General features: G+C 33.9%; 1 protein-coding gene and 1 long non-coding RNA gene across 2 annotated transcripts in view; both read right to left on the reverse strand.

The window, feature by feature from the left end:
• The window catches only part of LOC134267194 (equilibrative nucleoside transporter 1-like), a 54,085-nt gene that overhangs the window by 16,466 nt on the left and 14,334 nt on the right, over nucleotides 1-23,285 (reverse strand). The window lies entirely within an intron of this gene.
• On the reverse strand, nucleotides 9,480-14,398 carry LOC134267196 (uncharacterized). Its single transcript, XR_009992110.1, has 2 exons — nucleotides 14,302-14,398; nucleotides 9,480-13,879 (listed from the first exon to the last, which is right to left on the reverse strand). It is a non-coding gene; the product is annotated as an uncharacterized LOC134267196 (long non-coding RNA).

Raw genomic sequence — 23,285 nt, forward strand, 5'->3', positions numbered from 1 at the left:
CCTGGACATACCATTTCTTACAAAAAAATTTACTAATTTGTTAAAAAATGTAATTTATGATTTATTGTTTATTCTTCAGATAGAAAAGATGATGCTTAATAAATATTTTAAAATTCATTGATGTACCTAAATCGGTTCTAATTTTATGGCGCTAGTCCACGAACTTTTTGATAACCCCTCGTATAATATATATACAACTTATTGACAGAGGATTTGAAGCTAGATATCTTGACATTTCCCTCAGAAGAATGAATTAACACATTATTTTATTATGATACAAGATTACATCATGGAAAAGCTTCCCTGTACAGATCATACTACTACCGTATTACATTTAGCGATGTATTCTATTTAGCGATTTTAGCGGTAAGCATCGTCCGCTACATCAAGTACATCGCTAAATGTCTTTTTTATCATACATTTATATCTAGCACATTCAGAAAGCGCTAAATCAAATCTACGCTAAAATGTTGAAACATGAACCTCCGCTAAATATCATATGTATGGCACGCCAATTTACAAAAATGAGCAAAACATAGTTTCACAGTCTATAAACTAGGTTTATCGGTTGTAAACTATAGTTTACGGACTGTAAACTATAGTTAACAACGTTAATCTATATTTAACATCTGTAAACTATAGTTAACGCGATAATCTATGTTTCACAATCGTAAACTATACTTAACACCAAAAACAATTGTTTGCGATTGCAAAACATAGATTATCTGATAAATACAGTTTCACGATTGTAAACTATGGTTTACAACTCTTAACTATAGTTAACGATCGTAAATTATAGTTTACAGACGTGAATCTATGTTTATCAACAAAATCTATTGTTAACGTTTTATAACAGACAGATAAACTTAGATTAGCATTCGTAAACTATAGTTAACAACCGTTAGATATAGTTTTACAGATAAACACTATACTTAACGAATTGTAAACCATAGTTGACGGTTTGTAAACTATAGCTTACAGTCGATAAACCTAGTTTATCAATTGTGAAACTATGTTTAGCACGCCGAATTCACAAAAATGAGCTAACCATAGTTTCACAGTCAATAAACTAGGTTTATCGGTTGTAAACTATAGTTTATGGACTGTTAAATATAGTTAACAACGTTAATCTATATTTTACATTTGTAAACCATAGTTAACGCGATAATCTATAGTTCAGAACCGTAAACTATACTTAACACCAAAAAAAAATCATTTGCGATCGCAGAACATAGATTATCTGATAAATACAGTTTCACGATTGTAAACTATGGTTTACAACTCTTAACTATAATTAACGATTATGATTTACAGACGTGAATCTATGTTTATCAACAATATCTATTGTTAACGTTTGATTAGAGACAGATAAACTTAGATTAGCATTCGTAAACTATAGTTAACAACCTTTAAATATAGTTTTACAGATGAAAACTATACTTAACGAATCGTTAACTATAGTTTACGGTTTGTAAACTGTATAGATGAAATGTGTTCTACACATAATCCCCCTTTATTTATAGCTATATGGAAAAATGAGAAGAAATATCTTTGTGAAAATGACATTAATAAAATCTTTGCACTACAGTACTGAGTCAATATTCATAGAGAATAATTCTAGGCAGCTGATCCAATCAGCGTTTTTTTTTAAAATTCCGAATCCATTGATTCATTAGGTTTTTTATATATTTTTTTTCAATATCTATGATGTTTTTAAAAAACATTTCCCTTACTTGTAGAAAAATTATCCTAGATAATGCTTAATCAGGTGATCAAATTTCAACACGTCATTTCAAAAGCCACAAGGAAAAGAAATTGTGCGGGGGATTAGACAACCTTTTATGTCCATCACGTCTCAATTTGACTCTACACAAGATCTGCACACTCAAAGGGAAAAAAAACTTGAAACAGATCACATTTAAACAACTAGAAGTAGGATCATTCGGTGCAAGTCGACATTGAATATAATAAAAAAATGATGATGACTTTGTTGTCATTTGTACTTTGTAGTTATATCAAAGATGTTGGTCAGTTTTATGTCAATCATTAAACTTGCACTTTGATTGTAATAGAACAAGACTGACGCAGTATTGAGCACCATGTCCCTATGTTAATGGGGACAGACACATCACAAATCTACACAGGTCACTCAACTCAGGTGACCTTTGACCCAAACATCTCCATTACTAAATCAAAGATAATACAATTCTTTCCATTCTCTGTAGTAACTACAATTTATATTAACTGCAGAAGTTTCAAGCAAGGTTCATTGTCAGATAAATCAGAAAAACAGACATACACAAAACTGTATGCAAGGCAAGTAGAAATACTGTCAGGTGTGTACTAACTGGTGTCCTAGGAATCTAGGTATGCATGTAGGTTTAATATCAAAAAGTAAGAGCCTTCTAAAGTCAATGCCCCTTTGCTCGTTAAAATCCTTTCATTCTTGCCTATAAAGGTCATATGTCAATGAGATATAGTTCCAATCTGGTCAGAATATACTTTTTATGCATGAAATAGATTGTAGACAAATAATTCTCAAGTACACCATATTTGCAAGAGGCATAGAAGTCGGAAGAATTTGTATAATCCACTTTTTCAGTATATATGCTTAGTGTTCATTAAATGAAATTATTTTTTTTATGAATTTTTAAATCATAATGATTTGACTTCACATTATTTTCGTAAATTGCTTTCCAGAAAAACAAAGACTAGAATATTTCATATTTCTTTTTATCATTTTTTTTTAATGTATTAGACTGATGATTCCTCAATTTAAACCTGTCTTGATTTCTGCTTTAATTTTACAAAATAAAACATTGACCTCTAATAAGAAAAATTAAACAATATTTCAACCACAAGTTTCATTGCAAATGATGGCCAATCATTGATGCAACCACTAAATGTCAAACCTGCATTTTTTTTAAGCAATTCATTTCCACTAGAAAGTTCAAGTGACAAGAATTTATAAATTACAATAGACGCTAGGGGGCTACCCGACGCCAAATCAAAAGTACATGTATCTTACCCGGAACTTGTAAAATGCTGAAGTATTTGCATCCCTAGACACAATAGTATAACTTAGGAATTAACCTGCTCTTGAGCTTTTAAAATGGTCGCCCAAGTGGACATTGTCGCTCAGATTCAGGATCCAAAGCATAGCTGGTAGTGTGTGCATCATCCATGCATGTTTAATTGCCATATACAGCTTATAGTGAGTTGGGAGTGGACCTTCTCTAACTGATTAACCTGTTATTGTCAAATTCAGCACCTGAAGCAAGTCTACAATTGTGTATCCCTAGAAGAAAAGAAGGTGCATCAACCATGCAGCTGTAAGTCATCCTAGAGCTTATAGTTACTAGGGAGTCCCAAAACATGAATGGATAATATTGTATTAAATGCAGCAATCAAAACATAATGAAACATGCTAGAATCACTCCGTCTATCTGATTAGAAAAATAAAGCAGCAGAGCAGGATGTTATTTTCATCATGACTTATACCACAAAACTTAATAAAGACTTTAATGAAAACAAAGCTTAGACCAATAAAACATAATTTGTGCATTTAATATTATGTTTTATCAATTACAAAATTTTCCTGTATTTGTCATTTATTAATTCTGCTATTATTCCCTCAGATATTTATCAAGGTTTTTTAAAAACATTTTAATTAATTGATTTATCTATTTGGAAGTGATTGAGTAATCAAATTACCAAAAGCCCCCCCACCCCACCCCTCCTTCCGTCACCCACGTGGCGCAGTGGCAGTGGTTAGAGCGTCTGATCTAGAGTCGCGAAGTAAGGAGTTAATCCTTACGTCGCAGGTTCGAATCCCACTGTGGGGCGTGGAGACAGGTTCTTCGGATGATACCGTATAAACCGAGGTTCCGTGTCGCAGTAGGTGCTGGCAGGAAAAAGATCCCTCACTGCTCATTGGTCCTGAGTGCCGAGTATAGGACAAACGTATCTCTCCACAAGCAAGTGGTAGCGCTTCCATATTAGTGAAAAATTCTCCGGAAGGACGTTAAATAGGACGTTAGATAACAGTAATGGCGAGGTTAGGGTTAAAAAATGAGAGACACTGACTCTAGGCTCTTGTTAGTCACATTGAAATACAGGCACTTTAATCTGGAAAAGATTAAAGTTAAACTCAAGATATATTTGTAGTTATCATTTATCTGTGTTTAAAAAAATAAAATCCAGAGGCACGTACTCTTCTGAATTAAAGTCACATACTGATATTGTTATGAACAAGTCAATTTATTTTGATGTGCATAATTTGACCGTACCAGTGGGTGTTGTAAAGAAGACAAAACCAGAAATATAGATTAGTGTCTTTAGATGTTTTACCACTGGAAAAACGGCAAGTCAACGAAAAACAAGTTCTTAATGTCTCCTTTGTTGTCAGATAATATATATGCTGTATATATTTGACTACATGCATAGTATAGTGTATAGTGTATATATTTATAAAAAGTAAACTAAGTTCTTTTGTCCACAATCGGGGAGTCCCGGGATCCAATCATTATATAATCCTAAGCTTCAGTAATAAAAAAAAATAATACATGTATAATGCTATCTATATCAGAGTTTGCAAGGTCAGCAATTATCAAAATATCAACTGGAAATTTCAATGCATTTTACGATAAAAGACAAATGTTCTAATGTAATTCTTTGACGTATTTTTGCTATCAAAACCTAATTTTGTCATTTTAGTGGAAAAAAAACCAACATATTCTCGGATTTTACAAAAAAGACAGCTATAATAATAGGAGACAACATCAAGAGAGGACAACAACTGGACAACACGATTTATTAATAAATTTTGATGAATAACAGAGTAAAGAATCAAATGAGGACAACTTGAATACAAGAAGACCAACAGAGAACATCAGAAGATAATAATAACAACAAATGACAACACAGCAACAGAAGACAAGAGCAACAGAGTCAACCATTTCAACAACTGAAAAGAACCACAGAGGACAACAAGAGCAACAGAGGACAACAAGAGCAACAGAGGACAACAAGAACAACAGAGGACAACAAGAACAACAGAGGACAACAAGAGCAACAGAGGACAAGAACAACAGAGGACAACAAGAACAACAGAGTCAACCATTTCAACAACTGAAAAGAACCACAGAGGACAACAAGAGCAGCAGAGGACAACAAGAACTACATATTACAACAAGAACAATAGAGAACAACAAGAACAACAGAGGACAAGAAGAACAACAGAGGACAACAAGAACAACAGAGAACAACAAGAATAACAGAGGACAACAAGAACAACAGAGGACAACAAGAACAACAGAGGACAACAAGAACAGAGGACAACAAGAACAACAGAGGACAAGAACAACAGAGGACAACAAGAACAACATAGAACAACAAGAACAACAGAGAACAACAAGAATAACATAAAAGAAAAGATAATCAACAAAGGACAACAAGAAGTCTACAATTATCAGAAGCTTAATTATACGTCCAAAAGAGGAAGACAAGATTATGTAAGGATTAATCTACGAGTAGCGCTCCATTTCCTATTAGTAATGGAGCCGAGGCCCGGAAGGGGTCGCCGAAATATGGCTGAAATATTGCCGACTCGGCGTTTAACAATATAAAATCAATCAATCAATCAAACATGGAAAAGCAACGCAGTTTGTGTTTACAGATATATACAAACACCAAAGTTTCTTACAAATAAAGAGGTTTAGCAAGCTCACATGTACGTGTACAAGTACGTGTAAACTACAAGTTAGAATTACACGTACACGTTAACATTTTTTTCTTGTTTAGCAAAGTAAAACTTGTACTTGTACATATAAGTTTTTAAATGTAAAAGTGGTTTACATTTAAAAAACATCCGAAAAAGCAATGATTTTAATACGTATATTACCGTTTTACATAAATATATGTATGTACTTATGAGAAAAAGATTGTACAGATTTCTTATATTTTTAATCAGTCAAAGCCTGTTTCGAAAATCTAGATGTTGTGATTTTAATTCCCTATATATTAATATTTTTCGATTACTGACGTTCAGTTCTTTTATCAGTATTTGCATTAAATATTCAGGATTTAGAAAACGCACTCTTTTTGAAAAATAAACAGCAGTTAAAGAATTATAAGCTACAAGTTTTGACTTACGTGTACCACACGTAGCCTTTCGTAAGAAGATACGTGTAGAAATTCGTCATTAGCAAAAGTGATGACGTAATGCACAGATTTCTGGTGCTACACGTACACGTACGCGTACACATTGGTTTGCTAAACCTCTCTGATATCTAACAGACATATACACACACCAAAGTTTCTTACAGATATCTAACAAACGGATGAATCAACATAGGCCCTGCCTAGGTATATGTATCTAACGGCAAGAATAGAGGACTGTAATTGTTAGATTTCTAAATCTTGTGTGGCATTAGAGAGGTTAACGTGTACGCGTACGTGTACGTGTAGCACCAGAAATCTGTTCATTACGTCATCACTTTTGCTAATGACGAATTTCTACATTTCTTACGCAGGTTACGTGTAGATTGCCAAGTACACGTAAGTCAAAACTTGTAGCTTATAATTCTTTAACCAGTGTTTATTTTTCAAAAAGAGTGCGTTTTCTAAATCCTGAATATTTAATAAATACTGATAAAAGAACTGAACGTCAGTAATTGAAAAATATTAATATATAGGGAGTTAAAATCACAACATCTAGATTTTTTTGAAACAGGCTTTGACTGATTAAAAATATAAGAAATCTGTACAATCTTTTTCTCATGCATGTAAGTACATACATATATTTATGTAAAACGGTAATATACGTATTAAAATCATTGCTTTTTCGGATGTTTTTTAAATGTAAGGAAGGATATGGAAATAACGAACAGTATTCAATCTCAACGTCCATTAAACAAATATACAAAATAAGAGCAAAGCAAACACGGACCTACGAAACATCAGAAGTGGGATCAGGTGCCATGGATATTTAATAGCATCCAAAGAACTGACCGGTCACACCCGCCGTGTGCTCGTTGTCATAATCAGGAAATAACGGAAAAAATCCGTGGTCAATTCAGTGTATAAATAATGGACTAACAATTGGTATGAAAAACGTATGTAAACCACTTTTACATTTAAAAACTTATATGTACAAGTACAAGTTTTACTTTGCTAAACAAGAAAAAAATGTTAACGTGTACGTGTAATTCTAACTTGTAGTTTATACGTACTTGTACACGTACAAGTGAGCTTGCTAAACCTCTCTATTAACCCACTATTCTGAACACTGAACGGATTAATCCAGCATAGTGAACAGAAACACAACATGTCAAGTTGATTTTCATACGTAGAACATGTTGAGTCTGATTTTACACCAAATGAAAGAGGATAATCTGTGTAATAAAATAACTACAAACAATACAAATATGTGAACACGGCATAAACACGGACCCTCTGGAAATATCAGAGGTGGGATCAGGTGCCTAGGAGGATAAAGCATCTCCTGTTGACCGGTAACACACGCCGTATTGATCAAATAGACGGAACATTCCATAGTCAGGGTTAGTACAAACCGGTATGAAAGACGTCAGCCAAAATACAACCCGGTGATAGGTTAGATTTGCTGATAAGGTCATTACAACAATAAAGAATGCTGACTTTAAAAGAGATTGTTGAATCTCCTGCAACATCAACTTATGTGAGAGTAGCAGTTTATTATCATAATATATAAAATTTTCTTAAGCCAAAATTCCTGCCCCGGTATAAAAATTGATCGCACTCAGGGCATGCTCTTCAGTAGCAAATAAGTTGGGAGACATAAGCACCTGTGCAAGTCAACAGTCTCGTTTGAAGTCGTCATTTCGCAAGTTTTTAGGGTTGATACAATGACCTTGTCAGCAAATACAATCTATCATTAAGTCAAATCCTGACTGGCGTTGTTCATACTAATTCTTAGGCTATTTTTATACACAGTGAATTGTCTGCGGACTTTTCTATTTTCCCCGATCATGACGAGAAATACTCGGCGGGTGTGACCGGTGGGCGGGGACATTCACACCTTCATGCCACCTTTGATGTTTTTGGTGGTCTGTGTTTGCTTAGCTCCAGGTTTGCATTGTTTAAATACACTCCGAGCTTGAATACCTTTACTTATCTCTATATTTCATGCAGGTGATAGTGGAATATTACTACATAAATAAGGAAAGCAAACAATGGAAAAACCATCCATCTTGTTTGTCATACAATTTAGTTTTTAGTTGGTCTTTGTTGTCTTATAGTCTATAAACATCTTACTATGAAACAGATGGGGCAGACTCTAAGACGTCTTTAATTTCAAGTTCAAAATGGGAAAAATCAAGTCGACATATGAATGGAATTATTCAATGTCAATCGATAACAAGAGGCCCAGGGGCCACATCGCTCACCTGAGCAATTGGCTAGTGAAAAGCACATATCAGATCAGAACTGAAAGTTTACTGGAGGGGGAGGGGGCCTTGAATTTTAACCCCCCAGGGGTCATGATTTGAACAAACTAGAATCTACACTACCTAAGGATGATTCCCTATAAATATCACTAAGCATGGCTTTGAAGTACTTAAAAAGAAGATTTTAAAAGGTTTCCCTATATATTCCTATGTAAATCTTTTATCTGCCATTAGGCCCCACCCTACCCCCGGGGGTCATGATTTGAACAAACTTAAATCTACTCTTCCTGAGGATGATTCCACGTGAGTTTCATCTTTCCTTGTCCAGTGGTTCTTGAGAAGAAAATTTTTAAAGATTTTTCCTGTATATTCATATGTAAAACTGATCGGCCATTTTGGTCCCACCCTACCCCCGGGGGTCATGATTTGAACAAACTTGAATCTATACTACCTGAGGATGATTCCACATGAGTTTCATCTTTCCTGGCCCAGTGGTTCTTGAGAAGAAGATTTTTAAAGATTTTTCCTATATGAAACTTTGATCGGCCATTTTGGCCCCACCCTACCCCCGGGGTTCATGATTTGAACAAACTTGAATCTACACTACCTGAGAATGATTCTACAGGAGTTTCATCTTTCCTGGCCCAGTGGTTCTTGAGAAGATTTTTTTAAAATGCCATTAATTTTTCTCTAATTCATAATTATCTCTCCTTGGAAAAGGGCGTGGCCCTTCATTTGAACAAACTTGAATCCCCTTTACCCAAAAATACTTTGTAGCAAGTTTGGTTGAAATTGGCCCAGTGGTTCCTGAGAAAAAGATGAAAATGTGAAAAGTTTACAACGACAACGACGACAGACAACGGACAAATTCTGATCAGAAAAGCTCACTTGAGCCTTTGGCTCAGGTGAGCTAAAAAGTCATTGATATGTCTGAATTATGAGTTGAAGGCCACACTAAGTGTTTTCTTCTTTTTCTGTAGAAGTTTTTGAATATAAATTCTGCTTCATAGGAATCTTAAAGCAGGTCAGCTAATAAAGGAGCACATCTCAAACTAACATTCTTTTAATTTTTATTTTAAAAAACATGAATGTCCTATACTTCAACACAGACAAAACATTAAAGATTAAACCTAGCACAACAATATACGTAATGAAGGGAAAATATTGAATACTCACACACACATGTACACACAAAATAAACAAAACAAAAACAAAAAAAACCTTACAGCAGATACGTGTCACTTCAACAGTAGTTCAATACATGAATTGTGAATCATAAAAGGCTTACCAATTCAGTTGGTCACCTTTATTAATGTGTCAATTAAAATTAACAGGCAATTCAAAACATCAAAACAAAAAGATAATTAAAATAAATGTCCTCAAAAAATAAAACAGCACTTTTACATTACAATTGTTTCATAAAGGAAAGTGCACTATGTGTATTGAATGTAAAATTCTTATCTGTTATGGGTGAACTAAGGATAAGTGTCTGAGAACTGATGAGCATCAATTAAAAACAATTTATAAAGTTTATCCATGGCATAAATAAAAGCAATCATAAATACAAATGGGTCAAAGAAAACATGCATGGTTACAAAATGTAGATGAAGCAAAAATCTATGGAGTCAACAAATACATCAACGTCATTCTATGTGCTGTGCCTATAACTTCTTATACATCATGTATAATGTTCTAAGGAAAATACCATAAACACTAGTTTGATGTGAAAATGATTGAAATTTTTGAAAACTAATAATGTACAGTGCAGAGGAAATATAATTTATCTCATAAAGAACTTTCTTGATTTTTGAAAATAATCAACAGTAAATCATGCGAAAAAAAAGAAAACTCTTTCCAAAAAGATCATGAAGATAGATGAGAATAAAACAAAAATATAATTAGCGAGTCAAATGAATATTAAGCCAAATGAACAAAATTTTGGCATTGTGCTAAGACAAGGATACAGTAAAACAGAAAGAGACAATGTACAACAACTAAATAAACAATGCCATGTCATATAATTAACAAACACTCTAGGAATACAACTCATTTAAATCATCTTACTTTACGCATTTTACAGCATTAAATATTACTTATAACTAGTAAGCTTCACCTAGATAATTTTTCCTTCAAAAATCGCCATTTTGTCTCTATTGCTATTCACCACTTAAACACACTGACATAAATCCTTTTGGGGAAATCATTCTGAGCAGTGTTTTGTTTATTCATACACTTGTGGATAAATTGGATTTCAGCCATCCTGAACTGGAAGTGAGTGGAGCTCTTCTTCTAAAGGAGATCAAAATAGTCTAAAATGAACTGGAAGTACCGGTAAGTGTTTTATCCTTGTAGAACTTTGTATTCATGTTTTTATAATAAGTTTATCTAAAGAAGCAGTTTCAAATCATAAGTTACATTTATATACAGCTATTATATCTAAAGCTTAACATCTGCATTCTTGTTTGTCTGATTTGCCCACTGTTAGACTAAAGACTAAAACAATTAATAATTTCATTAATCTACAAATATTCTGTATGTTTTTCATATTGAATGCACCCGATATTCATATACATGTAGAAACAACTGTATAAGTTGGCACACTCAAAATTAAGTACAACTTTCCTCTAGAACTGGGTAACCAGATTACATTATAGTGCACTTTAGTCATGAGAACAACATTTGTTCAAACTGTGTATTAATATGTACATGAATAACTGGACATAAAGCAGTGCAAAATACACTATATTAAGTACATTCACAGTATTCTAATACCTTACATCAAAGTGTAGAAATCATTCTATTTTTCTTTAATACATATAAATGTATAAAGTAGTGTTTATACTAATTCCTTTTTTTTAACATCATTTGACTGTTTAATTGTAAACTAGACATGATTACAGTAATGCCCACATGTACTTATCATAATAATTCAAACCTGATTTTATTTAACCATATACTGAATCATTCTAAGCTACTGTACATGCATTTAGGTAACAATAACAGTTTGACATTTAAGAATTAATCCCAAATAATTAAAATTCAGCACTTCTTAAAACCTACATGTAGGTTTTAATGCAACAAATTACTATCTTTACAAAAATACAAAAACATAAAAAGAACAATTTCTTTCTACTGGGTAATAAAAACAAAAAGCATGCACATGTAGTAGCATGTCTACATGAATCATCTTATAACTTCATTTTAGGTCACAAAAGATTACAATAATGACCAAAACATGTCTGAATAATTCCATGTATTGAAACAGATACAGCATGTGTACAAGAAGTAAAGACAGGCACAATAAATCATTAACATTTCACTTCAGAATAAAACACCAATATTTACAGTTAAGTCAGTTCAAACTCAGCTGACTTACATGTAATTACCCTGGATTTCAGAGGCAGATTTTTACGATATACTTGTGTCAAGCAATGGATTGTCAACAATTTATTATTATTCTGACTCAATCTTTTTTACAAAGAGGAGTAATTTGAAAATTCAGAAAACTATTAAATGTCTGAATTTTGTGACTTTAAAGATGATTTAAATACACAGCCAAAAACGAGTTCAAGTTAGTAGTCACATTTTAGAATTAACATTTCATTCAGGTCATTGTCCCATTAAAACAAAAGGAATCATCTCTCTAAAGGATGAGACTTTTCTTCTTTATACATACATGTATATGTAGAAAATAGTGTAAACTGTACATAAACACATTGCTTTTGTCCTAAGAAATTACCATGCATGTATTTATTTCAGTCTATTTAAAGTAAGTACTTCTACTGGTGTACTAATTATTGCAGTATTAAAATAACACTGCCTTTTAATTAATCACATCTAATTGTGTGATATTCTTTATAAGTGGTGATCAAAAATAAGTACATTTCAGAAAGGGTACCACACTTGTACTAGTCTCATAAAACAGAACATACAGTAATGCCAGAGAAGTGATGATAAAGCTGCCTAAAAAAGCAATACTTAAAAACAACGAATCAGCCAACACACTACTAGTCAGCCATCAGACAACAAGTAAGCCAACAAACCTATCAGGTACTAACAAATAACTAAAGATAGCAAAGCTAATATAAGATGTAGTGAAACCAAGACTCAAACAGTATGAACATAAAAAGTGATAATTATAATGCAGTCATTTATATTCCTATGGGAGACTGTCTCTATAGGTTTCTTATGAGATATACTTCTGACACATTAACACAATGGAGGTAGGCTTTATCAATCAAAAAGTTTGGCTTAATCTTTCTACATTAAATACCTACATGTATAGCAAGTTTTCAGAGTTTAATAAGCAGGGCATTGTACAGAAAGATAATTCTAAATAATTTAATTTCAGTTGTAACGCGTCATTTGATTGGTTAAACGGTTTTATCCATTTTGTATAACGTTAACTTGCCTTTGTCACAGTGAGTTACGTCAAACATGTATCACTCCGCTTGACATTACTTTTAAAATAATGCTCACTTTGAAGCTTATTTCTGGAGGAAATCTTGTCTCATTGTCTACATTGAAATTAAATCATAAGAAATGAAGCTTATTTCAACTTATGTTATCTGATATAACAAAACTTGGGGCATTTATGTTATGTTATATCAAATAACATAAGTTGAAATAAGCTTCATTCCTTAAATAAAAAATAAATGTTGTGTTTCTCAATAAATGAGCATGACTATAGAGAATATCATAATAGCACATATACATGGAAGAGATCTTGACAACTGATTTTGGGACAGGACAGTTGTGCCATACAGTATTCTCTGGTCTCTCCACTTTTTCTCTAGAGCTGAATCAATCATTGTTTGACATGATGGATTTTACTCATGATTCCTTTTGTCCAGTTATCTTTCTTTACAAGCACTAATTTATTTAGATTGTTGTCTTGCATACAAGGGATAAAAAATATGGCGAACTCTTAATCAAATTCTTTTACGAATGAATGAAGCAAGTTCTATTTATTTTTTTGTTGTTAAAGGATTTTGCAAGATATCTACGTCTTTAATTACTTAGACATAAAACATTTAATTTTATATCATTTTAAACTGGTTCTTAGTGACGATGCAATTTTATAGCTTAATGCATATTAATCAAATGAAGAAACTTTCTTGTACTTGAATAACAAGGTTGGGACTGTAAATTTCAATCAGACCTTCACATTTTTATTTATTATTACTCTCATTTTCTTCAATAAGCTGTGAATGATAGAAAAACCAGGTCCCTGGTGATTCAGGAACTATCTTGGTGCATGAATTTGGACCCCCGATTCTCGTTGGGCAGTACATGATAATTTCGGCAGTATCTCTCTGATCTTTTGTTTCCATGGTCACTGTATTGCCATACTAGCGACAGCTAATGAGAAGTTGACACCAGTTGTGATGCCCATCACGAGACAGAACGCCATGATCATCCCGGCAATTCCAGCAACCTCTGGTTCTACCAACCTGTCAATGAAAAGGAACATAAATGTTATTAGAGCTACAATAATATCCACTAAGATGAATCCTCTAACATTGTATACATGTATGTAGCCATGAAATGAGTGCGTCCCCAACATTGATATAATAATCAAGAGGTTAAGCCTCTACTAACTTACTTTGGTGCATACATCATAGTGAGGCTGCTCAAGTATGCAGGTCAAGGTCATTAGAATGCCTCCCACAATGTACACGTGGTCATTAATTATGTCCCCCATATTTAACACAAACAACAGAGTGTACATATACGTAATCACTGTCAGTCAGAACCATTACTTACTTAGGTTCATACATCATGGCGAGACTGCTGTAGTAACCGCTCGTGAAGGCCAAGAGAATAAACCCCCACGATGTACACGTAATCATTGTCAATCAGAATCATTACTTACTTAGGTCCATACATCATGGTGAGACTGCTGTAGTAACCACTGGTGAAGGCCAAGAGAATTCCCCCCACGATGTACACGTAATCACTGTCAGTCAGAACCATTACTTACTTAGGTTCATACATCATGGCGAGACTGCTGTAGTAACCGCTCGTGAAGGCCAAGAGAATAAACCCCCACGATGTACACGTAATCATTGTCAATCAGAATCATAAATATTTAGGTCCGTACATCATGGTGAGACTGCTGTAGTACCCACTGGTGAAGGCCAACAGAATCCCCCCCACGATGTACACGTAATCATTGTCAATCAGAACCATTACTTACTTAGGTCCATACATCATGGTGAGACTGCTGTAGTAACCACTGGTGAAGGCCAAGAGAATTCCCCCCACGATGTACACGTAATCATTGTCAATCAGAATCATTACTTACTTAGGTCCGTACATCATGGTGAGACTGCTGTAGTAACCACCCACGATGTATACGTAATCATTGTCAATCAGAAGGTACATCATGGTGAGACTGCTGTAGTAACCACTGGTGAAGGCCAGTAGAATGCCCCCCACGATGTATATGTAATCATTGTCAATCAGAATCATTACTTACTTAGGTCCATACATCATGGTGAGACTGCTGTAGTAACCACTGGTGAAGGCAAGGAGAATTCCCCCCACGATGTACACGTAATCATTGTCAATCAGAATCATTACTTACTTAGGTCCATACATCATGGTGAGACTGCTGTAGTAACCACTGGTGAAAAATTCCCCCCACGATGTACACGTAATCATTGTCAATCAGAATCATTACTTACTTAGGTCCGTACATCATGGTGAGACTGCTGTAGTAACCACTGATGAAGGCCAACAGAATTCCCCCCACGATGTACACGTAATCATTGTCAATCAGAATCATTACTTACTTAGGTCCGTACATCATGGTAAGACTGCTGTAGTAACCACTGGTGAAGGCCAAGAGAATTCCCCCCACGATGTACACGTAATCATTGTCAATCAGAATTGGGAATGTTCTCTCCTTGTTCTCCACCTCAAATCGACAGAACAGGAAAAACGGGATGAAGAGGCCTCGTAAAAGGACGGGGATCCAGACAAATCGGGGACCAGGCTGTAATAGTTATGATAAAATGTGTAAAAGAAAACAGCATAAACACAAATGATAAAGGTATCAGTTGTTGTGTATTTATATTTGGCCTCCCATGCTTTGTGATTAGTTCTTTTGATATTAAAAAAACAACACTGACCAAATCTTGGTTATGCTTATTTGAAAAATCTTATTTTGTGTTTGTTGGCAAAGCTAAATGTTTGTGGATGGTCACTTTCATGTACAAGAAGTCAGTAATGTCCACAAACTGTACAAAACACTTTAAAATTTTATCAATATTAAACTTCCCAAACTTATAAAGCAAAAACTTACAATCTTCTTCCACTCTGAGACAATGTTTCCTAGGAATGCAAACACATTGAAGCTCAGGAAACAGAAAATGGCCGTCCAGTATTTATCTGTAAAACAAGGAACAAAATTAACAGTCCTGAGAGACCACGACAATTTTTAGAGAAGTAATCCAACAAGTCAAGACAGGCCATGCAAAAGGCATCAGACCGTCGGACCTAACCGATGTGCAGTGCCTCAGGTCATTGGACCGTCGGACCTAACCAATGTGCAGTGCCTCAGGTCATTGTACCGTCGGACCTAACCAATGTGCAGTGCCTCAGGTCATTGTACCGTCGGACCTTACCGATGTGCAGTGACCTGACCTTACCGATGTGCAGTGCCTCAGGTCCGATTTGTCATTTTTTAAGTCAGACAGGAATGTCCAATGTCTCCGTGTCGGGTTTTGAGCTTTACTCTTATGAAGTGCAGTCATTTAAATCTTTGTATTATGTAAAAAATATTGCATAAATCAAATTCAAAAAAAAAAAATATCATATTAAGTTTTATTATACTATCTTGAATGGTATCTTTAAATGAAGCTAAACACTATTTTAGGAAAAGTGAGGTCAAGGTAAATGAAAGGTCAAGATAAAAAAAATGCTGATGTACTTGAATAACTTACTATCAGCAAATGTAGTTTGATAAAACTATCTTGAATAGTTTCTTTGAAATTTAGCTTTGAACTGAGCTGAATGCAAAGCACGATGGAAGGACAGACGGAATGACGGAACATGGGCATGACAAACACTATATGCCCCGTCCATATTCATGGAGGGGCATGAAAAATGGTTAATTTATTTCAAACTTCTTACTTTCTATTGGGAAATCCTTTTTGGTGACATTACTCCAAATTCCAGGAAATATTGTCAAGGTAACGAAGAAAATGAACCACACACACAGAGCCTGGACCCAGATCTGTAAAATAGGTCAAGGTCATTTAATAAGAAAATAAGTAACTATGAGACATACAAGGATTGTTTTCTCATACAATATAAAACTTTCTCTACACAATATTCTCACCTTTTTCAGGACTTGACCAAACAGGGCACAGGTCTCCGAGAATGACCTTGAAGGACCTGATGTATTCTGTTGATGCCGCACCACCGCACGGTGATGCTGATAAAATTTCTATAAATAAAAAACACATGAAAAAAGTTAGAGAATCGTTACTCCTGTGAAGCAGTGCAAAAAAATTCATCTTTATCTCTTTTGAATAACTGAAATAACGTTAGATTTGGCTGATATTTTTATAATTCATTTTTTACACACCCAGAGTAAAGCTGACTCACCATTAATGGTAGGAGAAAGTATGCATCAAATGCGATCAACAGGACGGCTATAGCACACACAAAATAATAGATAGCCTGGGTCCTAGGGTCTGGGGCACCTGTAAACAAAATAATGTTAACATATATATATAAACATCAAATACATACAACAAGACAGCTATAGCACAAACAAAATAATAGATAGCCTGGGTCCTAGTGGGCACCTGTAAACAAAATAATGTTAACATATATATAAACATCAAATACATACAACAGGACAGCTATAGCACACACAAAATAATAGATAGCCTGGGTCCTAGGGTCCGGGGCACCTGTAAATGATACAATGTTAACATATGTATAAACATCACACATAAACAACAGTACAGCTATAGCACAGATAAAATAATAGATAGCCTGGGTCCTAAGGTCCGGGGCACCTGTAAACAAAATAATGTTAACATATATATAAACATCAAATACATACAACAGGACAGCTATAGCACAAACAAAATAATAGATAGCCTGGGTCCTAGTGGGCACCTGTAAGGCTATCTAAATTTAATTCTCTGGTTCTCAGGCCAATTTTCTCCAAAACAGATGCGGGAGGGCGGCATTTTAGACAGCAGCAATCATTTTATTGGCAATAAAACACATGAAAAGGGAGGTATTTTTTTAATTTTAATTTTCGAATTTTCTTTAACATAAAGATAATGTTTTTAATCACCGAATGATATACTTTCCATTTCTGGTCAAAATTCCTGCTTTATCCATTGCTAATCAGCGTGTAAACATCGTAGGTTATGTCCTCAAATGTATTTTCAAACGAAGTAGCCAAAATCTCATTGCAAATGGCCACCGGAAGTGATATTTGAATACTAAACATCACACATAAACAAATGAGGCTATAGCACACACAAAATTTTTTTCCTATTGGGCACCGCAATACCAACTTTTATATATTTATCAAAAATAGCACACACAAAATTAGCAATGCGGCTACAAAATAATGTTAACATATATATAAAACGGATGCGCGCGGACAGCTATAGCACACACAAAAATTTCAATTTTATATGGCCTAAACAAAATAATGTTTATATATATATAAACATCAAATACATACAACAGGACAGCTATAGCACACACAAAATAGTAGATAGCCTGGGTGAGGGGCACCTGTAAATGATATAATGTTGAGAACTTCTTTAGTCTACCCAGTATGTACATTCACACAGTTAAATCAAAATCACTTCTTTCCTTGAAAAGATATAAAGTGTATCAAATATTTTTTGTTAACTTTGAAGACTCTTAAGAAAAAAATCTTCTTATACTCACTGATAATGCATATGATATTGATGACAGCAATAAACACACCAGAAAAATTCTGAAATTAAAAACAGCATGTTCAATCAGGAAATAACAGTTTTTTTTTTTTAAATTTTGACATGTTTTACATTTGTGCCTTGTGATCTGCCGATATTGATCATTAGAAGTAACTTTCTGATTAGTTGACTTAATTTGTTAAAGAATCTGCAATACCTTCATACTAGTATTTTACTCAGATCAAACAGAATTATTTCAAATGTGTTGAATGAAATGATTCCTTTTAAAAAAGAAAAGGAGAATTACATGTGAATGAAGTCATATAAAAAAGAAGAATGAAAAATCTAAAACAATGAAAACCATCGAACTACCCCAGCAGCCAGTCTTTGAGTAATAGTAACTGTAATAGTAACTGTTACAGTAGTCCATTCATTCTCTGTTTGAAACTTAACCTCTGTTTGAAACTTAGCCTTTGTTTGAAAGCTAGCAAAACAATTAAGGCAGTAATTTCTCCGAGAGAACTGTTCGACCGATATGACCCCTTGAACTTACTGTTCCCAGGACGATGGCATTTGTGTACTTCATGGGCAGAATGGCTGCCAGTCCAAATGTACTGTTCTGGTAAACTCCTGTGGCCACTAAAAATATCAACTAATCATAAAACATGTATCTCCCAAGTAAAATTAACAAATTACAGTCAAACTTGTCTTAGCGGCCACCCCAATCAACGGCCACTCGCGGTCAGCGGCCACTTTCAGTTCCCCCCGACGACTTTTACTATATATTTTAACTGGAATAAACGGCCACCTGTATAACACGGCCAGCGGCCACTCAAATCATCACCCACAGTCTTATGGACACTGTAATAAGCGGCCATTTCGTCACTTGTTGCAATTATATCACGTCTGTTTAACACATTCGCTTGGGTAATTATATGCTCGATAGTCAATTTGACCTATTAAAGCAATTACTTCTAGATTCGCTTAACTGCTTGTGTTAATGAAAAAAATATATTTCTCCTGTTAGACCATTTTGTAATTTTTTTTCAAGATCAACAATTGAAAAATTAAAAGAATTTAATTACAATTAATAGTTTTTCCACAGCTAAAGAAATTAAATCTTAAAGCTTACTTCTACATGTACTAGATGTTGTACTTTTCAATATTAATTCATCATAACCTTGACTGTTTACTGTAAGGTATGTGACATAATACAGGGCTATCGATATTTTCACACCTTTTAAATTTTGATTCCATGTAGAAACCCTAATTGCATGATTATCTTGGGAGTTTCACTATCAAGAGACGATTGATAGGGATAAGTTACGCTCTACTGCACAGGACACCTGTGTTGTAGAATGATTTTCAACTGTGTAAATTACACCTCTCTGGTCAACTGGTTAATCTTATTTGTGTATCTATCTATATTACATAGAAATTCTGACAACTTTATATAAAAATAAAGACCAGACATTAAAAATTCCAGCAAGTAAGGTAATATTAATTAAATGGGGGGGGGGGGGGGGGGACTTACACTGCTGAACATTACTTGAACTTACTTAAATTTCTAGACTTTATATTATTGAGAACTAAACTGTCTTTTAATTAGTATGTTTTTGTTAATTTTTTTTAATAAAAAAGAGATAACAGTAAAGCACATGTATTTCTTCAAATGCTAATTAAAAGAGTTTACTTAATATTTCAATGTAAAAAATCACACTGAGGAATGTATGACATTTAACTGATATGTAGGAACAGAAACATGCACAAAACCTTAACAATTTGGAATTATTTATATTTTTAAAATGGTATAAGAGCATGAATTTATATATACACCTAAAAAACTTTTGTGAAATTCACCTGTTTAATTATCTGGTTAATAAATTTAACTGTAGTGCTTACTGTTGTTTTTTTATTGACCGACTGGCTGTTTCGAAATTATCATAAAGTTTCATTCCCAAAGGTGGCCTCTTAAAACAAGTTTGACTGTAATGTGAAATTCTATCAGTAATATTGTCAATAAAATATAACCAGGACAATTTATAGACAGATACTGTAGGTCATAATCAAACTACTTATTGAACTAAACTTGAATTTAGATAAATATTGATATATTCCTGTATATCTAGTACATACATTGTAACTTTACACCTGGAGACTGCATTCAAAGTCATTAATTGCATGACTAATTTGTTACAAGGAACATATCTACTCACTGTTTAGTACCACAGCTGTCATCATGGTGATCCAGAAAAACTCCACAGACCCTACAGGGAAAAAGGAATCAGACTCACTTTATGGGACTTTGATGAGTGAACAAGATTGGAATGATTTAAGCTTTTATAAAATTCTAATTCAGAGAAAATCTAAATAAAAGTTGAAAAAAAAATGTCTTTATAGCACCACCATTTGCAAGAAGCAGTTACTTTCTTATGGCTTTCAATCTTTAGACAAAACACAAAATGGGCTCAAATTCATGCCTTCCTTTTTTATCATTATATTGTATCCATGGAGTTAAGGCCAATCAGAAAATTTTATCCACCATCAAAAACCTCGATTTTCATAACCAGAAGAAATAGATCTTTTTTTATTTTTTTGTATAAAATCAGTAATCTTTGATCATCATAATCATAAGACATACTTTGATAAATAATGTTTTATACTTATACATGTTTTATAAGGTTTATTAAGATAAAATGGTATGTAAAGCCAAGAAAACAAAGAAAATACCTAATGTTCTAATTACAAAAACAAGAAATTTGGAAATCCAAATTAATAAAGATACTGGTCATTGGTTTTAAAAGATGAAACATGGGCAACAAATCCTTGCAAACCCAATATTTAATTCATATAAATTATCATTCTAAACATAAAAATATTGGTGATTTGCTTACAAAGTCTTTTGGCCACAATAGAAACGGTAAGATCTCCCTGTGATTTTAAATTTTTGTTCACCAATAGGATCAAACGACCTAACCACATTTGTCATAACGATCTCAATATTAAAAAGAAATAAGGAAAGAATGGCTGCCAATCCAAATGAATTACGTGGTTGATTGGTGTTGCCTTTTAGTAACTTTATTTATCCTCTGTGCCATATCTTTCTGTCGAAAATGGAACTTGGAAGTGGTGCCCCATCGACATCTTCGCGGCCATTTTCATATAACAATTTGCCATTATTTCTTATCTGCTAACAACAGCAAATGTTAAAATAAACAAATTAATGTGAAAATCTATCAGTAATATTGTCAACAAAAATATATAATCCAAGTAACAAGCTTACAGTCTGAGGAGTCCACCATTGCTAGGATCACCGTGGTGATGAAGACAATAATCATTATACTGATGGAGATGATGATCCTCCGGGGTGACGCTTGTCTGGAAAGTGAAAGTCAGATAGATTTTGTCTGCTTAAGGATTAAAACAGGACTAATTGTGATGACAAAGTGAAAGTCAGATAGATTGTAAGGACAAAGTAGGAGAAATGCGAAACATACACCTTGAAGATAGCAAGAGAGAATATACTGTGAAATCACAAATTTTCATGGGGATTTAAATTTTGTTGTTTTCATGGTATGAAGGGACACAAATTCATGTCCACTACCAAATGTAAAATGATACAATTATTCATCCACAGACCCTACATGAACAAAGAGGTTTTTTTTTTCCACAAGCTACAAAAATTCGAACCCATGAAAACAGGATATTTCAATAGTAAGGGGGGACTGGGGGGGGGGGGGGGGGGGGGGGGGTGAGGTGTGAGGTGTCCCCTTAACAAGATTGGCCTCAAATCACTTTGTTGCTCCCCCCTTTCAAAGTTATTTCAATGCAGAGAAAATTTAAATAAATTTAAGTTTTTTAAAAAATTGTCTTTATAACACTCATAACAAATTTGCTGAAGAAGCAATTACTTTCTTATGGCTTTCTTATGGCTTTCAATCTTGAAAACAAAACAAAAAATGGGCCTTAAGGTCATGAGCTGCAACAACTTTCCAGTTATTAATTTGATTTATGTTTTAACAGATGCTATATGGCATTCACAATTTTGAAAGAGGAGATCATCATAACAATACACTTAGCAGTTGCTTAGGAATCATACCGTGGTGATGAATTGCATTTCAACTAATCATAATATAGCAATGATGGAGAATGCCCCTAACATGACATAAACCCCTGACCCTAGGTGACATATTGCACAATTTTTTTAAAGGCACCCTTAAAATTGCCTATCCCAAAAAGAAAAAAAATAAATGTTATATAAATTGAGCAGATTTCAAACAATTAATTCATTTTCAGTATATACAGGACTAATTGTGATCACAAAGTGAAATCATAACTATTTTGTCTGCTTCATACCCAGAGACAGAGAAGAAAATTTTCAAAGATTTAATGCATTTTCACTATATAATCAATAGCGCCTCGCCCTAACAAATTTTTACCCTGGGGCCATAAAATTCATAATTTTGAAAGGCATTCTTGCTCATCATAACTATGTACTTAGTTAGATTTTTAATACCTAGGAGCAGAGAAGAAGATTTTCAAGAATTCATGCATTTTGCGAATACACCAGAACTGCTTTGCCATTTCATAATTTTGGTTGAGGCACTCTTGCTTATCATAACTATGCACTTAGTTAGTTTATTTGATACCTAGGAGCAGAGAAGAAGATTTTCAAAGAATTCATGTATTTTCACTACATAATTAGAGCCCCCCCCCCAACAAAATTGACCCTGGGGCTAAAAATTCACAATTTGGGTAAAAGCACTCTTGCTCATCATAACTATGCACTTAAGTTTATTTAATACAAAGGGGCAGAGAAGAAATTTTCAAAGAAACATGTATTTTCACTATATATAAGATAGCCCCACCCTAAGAGAGAATACCCTGGGGCCATAAAATTCTCAATTTTGGGGGCATCATCATAACAATGTACTTAGTT

This window comes from Saccostrea cucullata, unplaced genomic scaffold (genome assembly GCF_032062105.1).
Source record: "Saccostrea cucullata isolate Sc308-1 unplaced genomic scaffold, CSIRO_AGI_Scuc_v1 ctg225, whole genome shotgun sequence".
NCBI classification, from domain to species: Eukaryota; Metazoa; Mollusca; class Bivalvia; order Ostreida; family Ostreidae; genus Saccostrea; species Saccostrea cuccullata.